This window comes from Lolium perenne, chromosome 2 (genome assembly GCF_019359855.2).
Source record: "Lolium perenne isolate Kyuss_39 chromosome 2, Kyuss_2.0, whole genome shotgun sequence".
In the NCBI taxonomy this organism is placed as follows: Eukaryota; Viridiplantae; Streptophyta; class Magnoliopsida; order Poales; family Poaceae; genus Lolium; species Lolium perenne.
In genome coordinates, this window is record NC_067245.2 from 79843954 (window position 1) to 79849158 (window position 5205).

The 5205-nt window shown below is 44.5% G+C and overlaps 1 long non-coding RNA gene across 2 annotated transcripts; it reads right to left on the minus strand.

Moving 5' to 3' along the window:
- Positions 1–870: 870 nt before the first annotated feature.
- Positions 871–4831, minus strand: LOC127333063 (uncharacterized). 2 transcript variants are annotated; one of them, XR_007870895.2, is made up of 3 exons: positions 4491–4831; positions 3851–3940; positions 871–1299 (listed from the first exon to the last, which is right to left on the minus strand). It is a non-coding gene; the product is annotated as an uncharacterized lncRNA (long non-coding RNA). The 2 variants fall into 2 exon arrangements; XR_007870894.2 differs by having other exon boundaries at positions 3851–3956.
- Positions 4832–5205: the final 374 nt, after the last annotated feature.

The following is a 5205-nucleotide window of genomic DNA, read 5'->3' on the forward strand; positions in this document are numbered from 1 at the left end:
AGAGGCTGAGGACGCTGACGAGGAGGAGGACTCAACTTCCTCCGACGAGGAGGTGACGAGCCGGAAGCGTCGCCGCCACGACGATGAGGCGGGGCCATGTAGGAGGTTGAAGTAGTTTAAGTTTGTTTTAAAGTTTTTATATGTAATTTTTATGTTTATTCGAATTATATTCGAAATATATATAATCTGTCTATGTTGCACCACTTGAGAGTTCAAAGCTTTCGTTCGACGAGGGTATTGCCGTAGATCGGGAAGACGAGGGTATTGCCGTAGATCGGGAAGATGAGGGTATTGCCGTACAAACCCAGGCCATTGTCGCCGACAAGTTGGGGCCATTGTCGCTTTTGTTTCGTCCGGAGTCCCCGAAAGCTCCCCGGGGGGCCGGGGATGGCGTGGGATCGCCGGATGAATTTATGCCCAAATCCGGACGAAAACGAGGAACCGGGGCGCGACTAGGCCGAATTACGCCGTCCGGATGGAAAAACGTCGTTCAGGGGCCTCGTCGAGGAGACGAGTGGAGATGCTCTTATATACACGCACTTACGCCCGGACCAAAGTCCTACTCCAACACGCCACTGTACTTATATCCCGTGCATACTTTGCAAACTAAGCAAACCAGGAATCTACTAGCACATAGCTAGCTAACTCCGGCAGGAACACAAACCAACACGAACACAACAGGGTTTGGCATGGAAACCAAACCTAACATGGACTCTTACTAATTTGATTCACAAATCTCTACTACTAATAAAAGCCCCAGAGGGGCTGATCCGGACAATCCACACCGTACAATTACAAGATCCAAGGACCCACAGGCTCTTCATGTTTGATGGAGCGGACAACACCCACGATCGAATCAAGCCAACCCACCCACGCGAGACATCTCCCACAATAAAAAAACGGTTGAACAAAACAACAGCCCAATACCACTCTCCCCTCACCGCCACCGCATCCCGCTCGCCGCCGCAGCACTTTCTGGCCCGCCGACAGCCGCCCGCTGCCGTCCCACAAGAGATCCGCCACAGCCTCCATGGCAGGCCGCCCTGCACGTCCCCTGAATGAAGGGACAGGCTCGCGTCGGCACCTCCGCCCACGCCGCAGCACTCCTGGTGCTGCCCGCTCCCGTGACACAAGAGCAACGCCATAGCCTCCACGGGAGGCTGCACTCCACGTTGCTGAACGAGTGGATGGGCTCCCACCGGCACCCGCGCCCGGCTGAACGTCCCGTCAACGGAGACAGGCTCCCGCCACACGCGTACAGCTGCACTTTCTTCAGGTTCGACTTCTTCCTCTGACCTGCTGCAATGAAATATTTGGATTGAAGTTATTTTCGTTAAAAAAGTGTTACTATTAGGCTATTAGCTGCATCAGTTTCTTGTATGATGGATAAAGTTCACATTCATCACGGAGATGAGTTTATATAGTTTTCAACCAAGAATACAAACATGTGAAACACACATGCATATTTTATCAATGACACATATGAAAGGTTCAAGTTGCTAACCGCGATCGAGGAGGAAAAAATAAATGAGGAAGCTCAAGTGTGGCTCCGACACTTCATATCATGTGTGTTTCATGCTCTTGGGGCATTTCATCAAACACCTTGTGTGCATAAGAGGAGCCAAAAGCAAACCTACACCCCCTTGTGAAGTTTGTGAAGAGAAGTGGCACCAAATGGCTAAGTGCTGTGGGCTGAACGGTATATATAGGGGTGGGGCTTTAGTCGCCAACCGCGACTAAAGGCATTCGGGCACCTTTAGTCGCGGTTGGCCAGGCCAACCGCGACTAAAGCTCCTCCCGTCCACCAGCTGGCCAGCGAGCGCTCTGGGCCCAGGCCTTTAGTCGCGGTTCGCCTCCCGAACCGCGACTAAAGACTCCGTTAGTCGCGGTTCCTATACTTTCGCGACTAATGGGGCTGGACGGAAGGAGCTTTTTCTACCAGTGTGGTAATCACTCAAGTAAATTAGATGTAAATATCTTTCAGTGATCAAGCTACAAATTATATCAAACTGATGGCTAAGTTTGGTGCTCCTTCTTACCAAATCACTTAAGCTAGAAAAACAGTAGTTATCTTTCAGTGATCAAGCTACAAATTATATGTTGCGTCGGAAGAACGACTATATAAGATGGTAGGGTTGGCAGAGAATAGATAAGTTGAGCTAATGACAAATAAATCATGTGAAATAGGATGAAAATATATTACTAGATTGAATCATAGAATATGTAAGAAGTACAAGACCAAATTACAATCATGGAATAACTGTAACATGAGCTAAGTATTTGAGGTGAAGAAAAACAAATCTGGTCCATGCTCTCTTCAAGCCTATTCATAAAAATCCAGTAAGAGGGTAAAAAAAAATCCAATAGCAATTAAAATCCAGTAAGCCAACAAACAGTGAACTATGCGCATCAGTGTATAAACACACTTTAGTAAAGCATCACGACACATATAATCCAGTATGCCAGCATATCATCTAGGGAGAAAAACATATAAAACGGTAGCTTTGTTTGTGAAAATGATGTTGTGCTAAGATTTTTGGCTCAATTATGAAAACTGCTGAACAAAATGTATTAAAGCAATCAAGTTTGTTTGTGAAACCTGATGAAGATTAAGAAGATTTTGGCTCAATGGGGAAGAGGTCGAGAACAAAACGAAAATGTTCAACTACCATGTTGCTTTGGAGGACTCAATTTTCCCAAGGAAAACTAACCATTCTTAGTAAATGTTGCAGGGTCAAAACCAATCTGCACGGTGCTCAACGGATCATAAATAAGCTACTGTTTTGAGAATGTCTGACTGATTAAACAACACAACACACATTTGGAATGCTACCAAACCAGTAGTAGATCAAATTGTTCATCCTATATATTACCAATGGTACTTTGTGATTTTCTTGATAGATCAAATCGAGGTTGATTGTGCGCTTCAAATAACTCCAATACAAATTCATTCCAGCAATCCAGACACACCAGTACATTAATCATCCTAAGATATACAACTTGATATAATCGTATATGCATGCTAAATCAAGCTCAACCCGGATTTTAGCAACAACTGAATTCAAAACTTGGTGTAAACAATATGCACACTTTTAATGGCACACATCATATCTTTTCAGTTTAGTTCAAATTGCATATGCACTAACCAATCATGCATTTTAAGTGAACTGGAATTTGAAAAGTATGAGCAATGCTTTTCAGTAGTTACCGGAGCAACACCAGAGTAGCCTATGCAGTCGAATTTTTTTAAACACTAAGTTACCAGCAAAGCAAAGCTACCTGGGATACAAAATTGGGAGACCAATGCTGAAAATAAAGGAAGCAAGCAAAGCTGTATATCCCACAAGCCGAAGTTAGTGGTACTCCAGTCGACCACAGCGTTAACAGTGAAATTATCGAAGACAGTTTGAGCATAATCCCGTAACGTTGAAGGATCCAAGCGACAAATAGGCCGCGAGTTAGAAACTACAAAAGCACATATATTTAACATGGTTACTGCATATTGATATCCATATGGCTGCATCTGGAAAAATTCATAATACTCATTTTGTATGCTATAAATTAAATTATATTGGGGTTAATGGAGGAACAGTCAAAAAAATAAAATCACAATACACAAGACATCAGATTATCTCAGTGATGAACTAAAGCATGTATCTATCGGACCTACAGTGTACACATCCAAGTTTGACTACAAATAAAGCTTGATATATGCATATATCGTATAAGAGAGTCAGACAATCCAACTGTGACTACAAAGAAAGCTTGATATATGTTTGTGTGAACATCATATAAGAGAACAAGAAAATGGACTTTGATTTACCGCAGTCAGTGTCGAGGTTGTGTTTACCTTAGCTCGAGAGGAGTAGCAGCTTAATTGAGAACCATAACAGAGTAACAGCATTGCAGCAAGCCCCCTACACTTCTACAACAATTCCACCTATAAAAAGAGTGGTCTGCAATCATGAATTGATCAAGTATCATGAAGTTTCTTTGAGACATATTATGATGAGACTAGCAAGGGCAGTAAAACAAGCATAACTGAGTGTCACACGGTACACTAATTCCATCAGAAGAACATCAACCTCGAACTTACGATCGAATTTCCTAAGCTACATGTAACATTTCAGGTGTTCTTACAGGGCAAGGAGAAGGGATGCAAGGAGAAGGGATGCATGATGCAAATGCAGTTCGTGAACACTAGCCAAAACACTGCACAATGAATTACTTTCAGATAGAATAGTATTGGTTACATATAGAAATGAACAGTAGCATGCTATTGTGTGACTCTTTATTTTTTCAGAACCCTGTTCTCCTCAACATCTCAAATGGAATCTGAATACCGAAATAGAGGAATTTTGAATTCTAAATAAAATCACCTAACTTTCTAGAACTATGGCAAAGACCTGTGAGATGAGGTAGGTGGCTACTACTGCTCCACTCTGCAATTTTTGCGACTATGGCTAGGAAGGAAATGGTGGACGAGATACCTGCCGCCGCCGATGGCCTGTTCCAGCTGCCAATTTAGCGCCCTTCATCCCCGCTCGATTGCGGATCTGGTGACGGTGGCCGCGGCTGCGGATCCGGTGGAGACGAGGTCTGCCCCTCCACCTCTGTTGGCGCCTCCCACTGGGTCACCTGGCCTTCGGTGAGTGCCACCTGGTCTCCGGTCTCCTGGAGGAAGAGGAAGGAGGAGACGGTCGTTGAGGCCAGCGTCGGCGAGGCAGGGGAGCTGGGGTATGGTCGCCGGCGTTTTGGGAGACACAGAGAGTAAGGAAGTGCGTACGACTTTTTTAGTGTGTGGGATGAGAGTGAGGGCGGCGTGTTTAGTCTAGGGCCTGTTGAAACAGAATGTTGTTATTATTGCCAAAAAAAAACCGAGTGCTGTTATTGCCACGGACCGTGCGGAAAAGGTGCAATACATTTTGTCAGGCAGAGGCAGTAGGGCTAGATACGGAACGATCACCGCAGAAATTGCAGATACTATAGAAGAAATCATTTTGACCAAATAGTATTTAAGCATGAGAAAGGGATACAAACTTTGAGGAGCACACCATTGTTGTTGATGTGTTCATGCCTGCTGGCGACCAAAGTGGAGTAAGGGATGGCAGCTAAGAAAAATTTACGCTACGTCCAGTCAGGGTTAAACCGTGACCCCACATATTGTAATATATAAGGATGAACAAATAGATGCGGACTCACATC